We start from the raw sequence: 9436 nt of genomic DNA, 5'->3' as shown, positions 1-9436 counted from the left end.
ATGAGTTTATCCCTGAAAGAATATTTTACTATCATCTGAAATTGTATAGCGTGCTATAAAAAACTAGACTAGACTAGACTGGAATAGAAATGTAAGTTAGATTTTTTTTGCCTATTGCTTTAGGAAGAAAGAAATAGTTGAGTGAAAGTTGTATGTTTTAACCAAGTTTAGGATACTAAGTGAAACAGGTCTTGGTATTTAATACTGCTTTCTTGACCTGTTTCACAGATTTGTGCCTTTAGAAGCCAATTGACTTTTATCAGTGGAGGTTTCTGGGAGTGAAGTGCTATTGTAGAAGTTAAAAAGGTACTATTGTAGAAGTTAAAATAGCTGCTACTCACTTTTATCAGAGAACAACCACAAAAGGGTCATAAACACATGTACAAATCTCAGCAATGATCTCATTTGCTAAACTTTGCCTACTCAAGTGCCTTTCTTTTAGCTGTAAGATCTGATTTTGTGCCATGTTTCAACAAAATATCTATTCTACACTGTTTTGGCACACCTTGAAAAGGAGTAAGTTCTCAGAAAAGTTCTCAGTAAGTCACCATTGAGCTGGAAATCAGTATCAAAGGGGCACTCCTCTGACTCTCATGGTATTTGATATTTTCACTAGTAACTTGGATAGTAGAGTAGAAAAAGTGCTCATTGAATTTCCGGGCAATGTGGAGCGAAGGATCATTGAAGATATGCTGGAGGAAGAATTGCAAAACCTACCTGAAGATTATGTTCTAGAGATCTCTCCGTCCTTTCCAGGTCCAGTTCCCCTTTTAGAGAGACTTGCTTGACGCCTACCACCTGCACAACGTCTACCACCTGCACCTTGCTTCCTCGCATACCTCTTGCCTGTGGTGGTGTCAGCCCCTGGGGAACAGTGCTCCACATCCACAACTCCGTTGCTTTTTTGGGCCTCCCAGTGGCTCTTTTCCCCCAGGTGGACTGATTTTAACCAAGAAGAGTAGTAGCAGGAATGCAAAGGTGCCATCCTGAAAGAGGAGATCCCCTTCCCTCCACCTGTTGAGGGTATGTGTGGTGGGCTGGATGAGTGGCAAGGCAAGGAGAAGGGGTTAAAGCAGCTTGTATTAAGCAATGTATAAATATGAGTCAGTGCAAAAGTTTTCCATGGTCTGAAAGTATATGTCAGCAAAGATAGATGGGGTGGATTGCTTACAGGCGCTCTGTAATGAGTTCAGTGGAAGCCTGGACAACTGCTTTAGACTTGATGCAACTTGTAGATAGTTAAAATTAACAGCAACATATCTCACCCTGTACGTATACATGGAAAGAACAGCCCTTGTCTGGGAAAGGTTACAGTCCATGTCTGATTGCCATGATATTTTTCTTTTAAACTCATTGCTAAAACAGAAGGGACAGCAACAAAATCCTTTCCAAAAAAAAAATCAAAATATCTTTCATGAGTCTTTGTTCTTAGATATAATTTGCCAAGGAGATTGGTGGACCCAAGTTGTCCTGTGCTAACAAGGCTCCAGGCAACCCATATACATGATGCTCCTTTCTAACCCTCCCATGCCATTCAGCTCCCACTGAATTCAATAACCATCTCATGAGGGGGCGTTGTTTGGTATCTCTGTGTCTGATATCTGAACCAGATGGAAGCTATAAAGTATGAGACACAACTATTGTTCTTTTTAACACAGAACTTGAGACTGTCTAGGCCAAGGGACATCTTTTCTACCCACGAAAGTCCTAGTTTCTTACATTATGACCTATATCAACAATATTAAACCTTGAAGCTATACTATTATTCTGGTGACTTTGTTCCATTGACTGTACAGTACACACAAAATTGCAGCATGCATTTAATGTAATTCCATTAGATTTAATTGAATTAAAAATATTATTAAATTCAGCCAAAGGTAAGTCTATGGAATTTTTTTCTAATAACTCAAAAAGCTCAAGTCTGGATGAGTTTAAAATAATAATCCTACAGGAGAACATGATTGAATAAGTAAGAACATACAAACATTTAGAAGTTCAGACAGATATGAAACTGAACTTTATATATCACGTAAATCAGTCATTACAGAAATGGAAATCAATTTAGGAGGGTTCACTCAACCTAATTTTTGCTCTGCTTTTAAGTATTTAAAGAAAGATTGATTTCGTGCCATTTTAATTGGCTTAATCCAGCTAAGTATGGAGGCCCCTATGTTAATGTAACAAAACATCCTTTATCAGCTGGCCATGGAGAAACTCCTAGAGATGTTTCCTTAAGTTTTAGCAGCCCCTGACACTGAAGACCTTATATCTTATATTTCCTTACATGGTATTTTAAGCAGCTGCTCTGCTACAGTTTCTTAGAACTTCCAGATACTCTACTCCAAATAGTCACTGTTTTCATGCAATGCTTATTTTCTTTCCTTTCTCTTTCCTTTAATGTCTTCTCAGCTGAAGACATGTAGTGGGACAGTCAAGCAATAGGAAAACGAATTAAAGAGATTTCAGTCATAAGAGCTTTTTTCCTGTGGAGGCAGACAGGTGATTAAGAGTCATTCTCTGTGCTGTTGGTGAGGCTGCAAATTTTTATCTACTGGTTGTTACAGTCACCAGCAGGAAGCTGAACATTAACTATTAAGTCCCCCCCAAAGTACAAGATGCTGCCTTTTTCCATTGTACAACAGGCGGGATGAGTTTTTTTGTGTCTTCCTTAGCTACTATGTTTGGTACAGCTTCCTTGGCACCTTGCATGTCTCTCCTATGGCATGTGCATGCCCAGGAAACTAAGTTGCAGAGGGCTGATGGAAAGGACCTGGGTGTGAAAAGATGGGGTGGGACCACAGCCTCAGACAGAGCCTGTCTGCTGGGTGTGTGTACAACATCTATACCAGTAAAAGCATCTTCCAGCAATTACTAGTAACTCTAATATGAGGATGTAGTCACTTGGAAACTAAGTTAGTTGTTGCTTTGGTTGAACGCTCATGGAATTGGTTTGCTAAAACTAGAACAGAAAAGAGCCGGAGACACTCTACACCTGATTCCCAAAACTGCTATTAAACATACTGTATTTCTGTAACCTTCAGCATGCTACTGGTAACACAGCATTTGGCTGGTCCTGCTGTTTTGCTGGTTGCACAGAATCACGTGTTTTTTTATTGGATCCAATTTCTTGCCAGACCAGAATGGCTTCCCCTGTAGATGGCTCTGTTTTCCTATGCAATTTTGGGAGTGCTGTGGCTTTAGAAATGCCACATGAACAAGATCGTTCTAGGGCTTTTTTTCCCCCCTTCCAGTGGGTGATATGTTCAGAAAGCATTTGTTTGGATAAGACACCATTTAACATACCAGTTCTGAAGACAGCTGAACTGTGAATAGTCAGCCAATTTCCACAGAAAATGATTTTTTGGTGCTTAATTTGGGACTGAAGTTTCAGAGGTGCCTGAGCACCTGGGAACTGTTTTTTTGAGATGCCCTGGGCTGCAGCAGTCGGTATCAAGCTACTATCTGAAGGATGAGGGTCTGCTGTAGTTTCCATGTTGTATCCCCCAACCTGCCATGGGTTTCACAACTACGTATGTCATTTTCAGTGGTACTAGATGACTAGGGTTAAGCAATTAACTTCAGCTTTTTGTGTGTGTGGAAAAAGGATGTCTTTCTGAGTAAGAAAAAGAAAAGAGGGAGAATTTTCACTCATTTCCTTCCTAGACCCTGCAGACCAGAAGCTGTTAGTGTGGGGTGAACTAGCATCATGACTGCTCACCGGTAGCAAAGATTGATTATCTAGTGAGATGCTGCATCCCTCTCCCTGGGCCCAGCAGCTCAGGTGCACCAGCATGACACAGCCACTAGGCTCTGAGAAGGCAGGTCCCTGCTGAGGAGATTTAAGGAGGAAGGTAGAGGGAAATTACCCTTGTGAGTCAATGGTACAGAGGGATTGTAATGTTAAATTACGGTGTTCAAGAACAGGCTTCCAAACTTCTGAACTATACACTGCATTTTGGCACTGACACTACACTGAGCTATCTATTCAATGCTTGCATGGAGTTCTATCTGTTCAGCAAATGTGATAACTCAGAGATACTGAAACTGGAGATTATCTCTTCTACTTTCCATCAATAGCAGGAACCCACACTGGATGAGCTGCTCTTGCTGAGTGCTGGGACTCCACATCAAGAGCTGCTGGCTGAGACCCACCTCCATGAAGAGGAAATGAAATCAGCAGCACAGTCATTGAAAAGAAACTTGGCAGAAAGTGCAATGGGAAGGTCTGGTAAGGTTACCTGAAACACACTGTGGGTATTGGGGCTGGAGAGGTGTGTGGGGGATGGATTTGACTACAGTTTCAAACTGATTATGAATCTGAAATGTGCCCTGAGTGGGGGTAAACCCCAAAGCATTGCCCCAAATACATAATGTATTTGAGGCTGAGCTTGTTCACGCTTGTTTGCAGATGTTGCTATTAACAAAGATCATTCCCACAGGCACTGTTTTCCTGATAACTCTGCACCAGTATAGAAAGAATAGATAATAGAAGGAATCTAGTTGTCTAAGCAGTGTAAGACTTTCTAAGGATTAAGGTATTGTAAATTTTATGTTACTTTTAAACAAATGTCTATAGAGACCTGAATGCCCAAGAACTTTTCAGAAAGGGCAAAGCAAATTATTAGAGGTTGGAGAGTATCCCATGATAGGAGAGATTACAAAGATTACAGCTATTTAGTTTAGTAAAGAGACTAATAAGAAGTGACATGCCAAAGGTATATAAAATAATGTATGGCAAAAAGAAGGTCAGCAGGTGCTCCTATTTATCCTGTCTTGTGAAAGAGGCACAGGAGGATACCTAATTAAATTAAAAGACAATAAATTTAAAACTGGTAAAGAAAATGCCCTTTTATGTCACATATAGTTAATCTGTGGAACTCACTGCCACAATAAATTATGGAGCTAAAGACTTTTAGTTGAATTCAAAAACCTATTAGATAGATAAAAAAAGACAGAATTGTCAAAAACATCCAAGTTCAGTTTTCAGAAGTAACTGAGGTTCTTATGCATAAAGAAACATAAGCACCATGCCAAACTCTTTACGTTAAATACTTGCTGGATAATACGTAGACCATCTTGACTGCAGAGGTCAGACTGCCAAGTTTACTCTTGCATTTTCTAATTAAAGAATTAGATTTTTTTGTTAAGCAGAACACCTGAGGCAAGAAAATGTTCCCTTTAGAGGCAACCTTGAAGCTCTGAGGTCAGTTGTGCTGTAAGGAGCATGGGACCCCCTCCGTCAGAGAAGGGATTTGGGCTTATATCTGTAATGTCTTTACTATGTTCTTGAGTTGCTATCCTACTCGTTTTAATATCTAGGCTGTCATGTGACTTCCTTATTTCTTGGAGAGCCTCATATTGCTGATGTATATAGGTGTGATATGGGCATCTCAATTCTCCCTTTCTCAGAACTCTGGCGTTCAAATTCCTAATTTGTGAAGCACAACTCAACATAGGCACAATGCAGACATCAAGCCAATATTGTGTTTCAATACAGATACATGAAACTGGGGAACCTGAAAATCAACCACAGGTGCTCAGAGAAGGCTGAATGGAGAGGACAGTGTTTGGTTTTGAATTTGTATTGCATTTTTGCTATTTATAATTCTGGATTTGATATCTTGGTTCTTCACTGGAGCTAGTCATATATATCTTAGATCTAAAAATAAGCTCTGAGTGCTTAAGTAAGCTTTTTAGAAAATGCTACTTTAAATGAGAATTCCGCTGTCACATCCATGCTATTCTAATGGAACCATGAGACAACTGAGGAGTAGCAGGAATCACGGCAATACAGGAGAAAACTTCCTCAGTTCTGTTGTTGTTTTCAGTGTCTACTTTATGCAACAGAGCTTGACTGCTGTGGAGCCAAGTGGTTTCAGATCTAAATGGGAAATGTGTTTCCTGATTCAGCCTCCACCAACACAATCAACAGTAGATGAACAACATGGAAAAAGAGATGTACACAAAAGTTAGGTGTTGCAGGGAGGACTGGGAGAGGTGAGATCAGTTTATGGCTTTTGCAACTGAACAGAATTTTGAATCTCTTCATTTCTGTGTTTAAATCATACATACTCCTTTTGTTCTGCAACTTTCTGTCATGATCATTTAGTGTACTAATACCAGGAAACAAGATCTTTCTACATGAATGTAGTTGTGTAACCACCAATGGGAATAGAAATAAGTGTAATTAAAAACAACTGGGATTTCTGCAGAGGCTGGAGGAACTTCAGTACTCAGCTCATTCTTGTTCTTCAAAATTCCACCTAAAACGTTATTGGCATGTGAATGAATAGCTAGATATTTTTAGTGATGCTATCATATACTATATTTGGTAATTCTGGACTCAGGATAAGTAAGGTTCTCACAGGTCATGATGTCCAGGCTCCTGGAATTTCAGGCAGTCACATCATATGTTCTTCATTTATTGGGCTGAGTTTTAAAACCAGTTAGGGTTTTTGCTCCCCACCTCATCACAGGACTTGAGTCTGTTCCAGAATTTGGCTAACCTGTTGGCTGGAGACTCTCCTGAAGCGTGAAACAGAGGACAAATAATAGTGACAATTAATGACAGACAGGACTACTTACAAGTTATCATGTGGTAGTCCATGAAAAATGAAAATATAGATGAAATATTGCTTTAGGATCACATCACGTGATACGTTTCCAGCAGAGGAGGGAAAACCAATAGCCCTGGGCAAGACTGAATGTGCAACGTTCAACCACGAAAGCATCAGTCATCAAGAAGCTCTCTACTGACATAATTTCTTAAGTAAATGCGTGTAAATTCTACTGAAACTCTGTACAAAGCTGGCTTTTATGTACACTAAACCAACAGACACATCTCATGTTCTTCTCTTCTACCACATACTGTTTGCTGTAGTTACAAAGAGGAAGAATTATCTCATCTCTTAGTCTTTGTCCTGCCAACCTAAAATACAAGAAGCACTGTTTATAAGTTAGACTCATTGTATCCAAACCACCTGTTTTGTGAACCTGACTAGTCTGAATAACTATTTATTTGCCATATAAATAGCCAGAACAAATTTTTTCACCTTCTTTAGAACAAATTTTTTTTCTGGTTTTGTTTGTATCCACCTTCATTTCAACTCCCTGAATTTGAATAAGTTGAGATCAAATTCAATTAAAAATATGATTAATGTCTGTGAGTTGATATGTTCAGTTCTGGGGCTGGCCCTAACACAAAGGACAATAACAGCCTAATTCTAGTTTATCTGGAGTACTCTGGCTTGTAATGGAAATGACAGACCTCTGGCAGTGTTGATGGATGCTCCAGCAATATATATTTCACCAATTATCTTTTTAAGATAAGAAACTTTCACTATTAGGAGAGCCTTCTCATTTTCTATGAAGGCTTGTCCCTTGATCTGAGATATTTCTGGGTTTGGGGAGACGAAGAAATGTTCTTAAGATTTGAATGCAGCCAATGGAAAAAATAATCTATTAGTATTTTGGTAAAGTTCAGCCCTGTCATAGCTAGGTGGCTGGTGATACTGGCATGACATTTAACAAGAACAAGTCCTGAATTCTGCACCTGGGACAGAGTAATGTCAGGTCCAAGCATAAACTGGAAGAGGAGTGGCTGGAGAGATGCCCTGCAGAAAGGGATCTGGGGGTGCTGGTTGACAGCAGGCTCAATGTGAGCCATCAGTGCATCCTGGTAGCCAAGAGGGCAAACCACAAACGGGGGCATATTAAAGACAGTGTGATCAGCTGGTCAAAGGAGGACATTATCTCACTGTATTTAGTATTAATGCAGTCTTGTCTTGAGTTTGCTGTGCAGTTCTGGGCCCCAAAATTTAAGGAGGATGTGAAGGTACTCAAACAGTCCCAAGGAAGGCACCAAAGCTGGGGAAAGGACTGGAAGGCATGTCCTCTGAGGAGCACCTCAGGACATGGGGTTTGCCCCGTGTGGAGAGGAGGCTGAGGGCTGACCTGATTGCTCTCTACAGCTTCCCGAGAAGGGGAAGTGGAGAGGGAGGTGCTGATCGCTTCTGCTTGGTACCCAGTGCCAGGCTGCATGGGAGTGTCTTAAAGCTGCGCCTGTCAGGGGAGGTTCGGCCTTGACGTGAGGAAACATTTCTTGACTGAGAGAGAGGTCAAACCTCGGAACAGGCTTCTTAGGGTGTTGGTCAATGCCTCATACCTGTCAGTGTTTAAGAGGCATTTGGAAAATGCCCTTAATACCATACTTTATCTTTTGCTGAGCCCTGAAGCGATCAGGCAGTTGGACTAGAGATCCTTCTGGGTCCCTTCCAGGTGGACTGCGCTGGCTTATGCTCGTCTGTGCTAATGTATTCTTCTTCCTACCTCCTCTTCCCCTTGCAATACATGCTGAGGAAATCGCTGATGCCACCTCTTCCCAGCCGCCCCGCCCCGAGCAGAAGGCATGGAATGGGCAGCCGTGCCTCAGCCCGGGCATTGGCTCAGTCATGCTGTGGGAAAGAAGCACGGAGCTGCTGGTGGAGGAGACAGCTGCGGATCACCTTGAGGTAATTGGAGCATCTGACAAATTGGCAAAAAGCATGTGTGGAGTGCAGTTTTTGAAAGGCTCTCTATTCATCCAGTTGAGGTGGGTTTCCAGAGGACAGCAAACCTGCCCCATCTCTGGCACGAGTGAGGCCCAGTCTGAAGCACGATGTGCTCCTTCATTAAATGGTTCCAGATGTTGTTGAGGTGAGCAAGAGCTGTTGGTCAGGGTCCTGGCAGGGCTCACAGGCCTCCGTGGCTGGCCTTGTGCTCCCCTGGGACCCCGACCCTCACTGTCTCCTGCCAAGGGCCCAGGGGAGGTGGTGTCTCAGCTCAGCCCAGGGCCCTCAGCCCCTGCCTGAGCGATGCTGCAGGGGTGCCCATCTCTGCCCCTGTGCCCTGGATGGGCCTGGAGCGTGCATTGCAAAGAGCATTTCTCCTGGATGGAGCCCTCAGTCCTAACTCAGAGCTTGTCCTGCATACCATTAAGTGTAGCACCACATAAACCTTCCTCTTCTTTTTCTTCTTCTTTTTCTTCTTCTTTTTCCTCTTCTTTTTCCTCTTCTTTTTCCTCTTCTTTTTCCTCTTCTTTTTCCTCTCCTTTTTCCTCTCCTTTTTCCTCTCCTTTTTCCTCTCCTTTTTCCTCTCCTTGTTCCCCTCCTTTTTCCCCTCCTTTTCCCCCCCTTTCCCCCCTTTCTCCCCACTTTACCCCCCTCCCCCCTCTTTCCCCCTCTTCCCCTTCTTTCCCCCTTCTTTCCCCCTTCTTTCCCCCTTCTTTCCCCCTTCTTTCCCCCTCCCTTCCCCCTCCCTTCCCCCTCCCTTCCCCCTCCCTTCCCCCCTCCCTTCCCCCCTCCCTTCCCCCCTCCCTTCCCCCCTCCCTTCCCCCCCTTCCCCCCTCCCTTCCCCCCTCCCTTCCCCCCTCCCTTCCCCCCTCCCTTCCCCCCTCCCT

At 42.6% G+C, this 9436-nt stretch overlaps 1 long non-coding RNA gene across 1 annotated transcript in view; it reads left to right on the top strand.

The window, feature by feature from the left end:
• Positions 1-4126: 4126 nt before the first annotated feature.
• LOC128851485 (uncharacterized) overlaps positions 4127-9436 on the top strand; it is a 29771-nt gene continuing 24461 nt past the window's right edge. The window contains exon 1 of the long non-coding RNA XR_008448858.1: positions 4127-8510. This is a non-coding gene — a long non-coding RNA (uncharacterized LOC128851485). The remainder of the gene's footprint in view (positions 8511-9436) is intronic.

Source organism: Cuculus canorus, chromosome 2 (genome assembly GCF_017976375.1).
Source record: "Cuculus canorus isolate bCucCan1 chromosome 2, bCucCan1.pri, whole genome shotgun sequence".
In the NCBI taxonomy this organism is placed as follows: Eukaryota; Metazoa; Chordata; class Aves; order Cuculiformes; family Cuculidae; genus Cuculus; species Cuculus canorus.
Note: the sequence above shows the minus strand (reverse complement) of the source record. Positions and strands in the feature narration are given on the sequence as shown.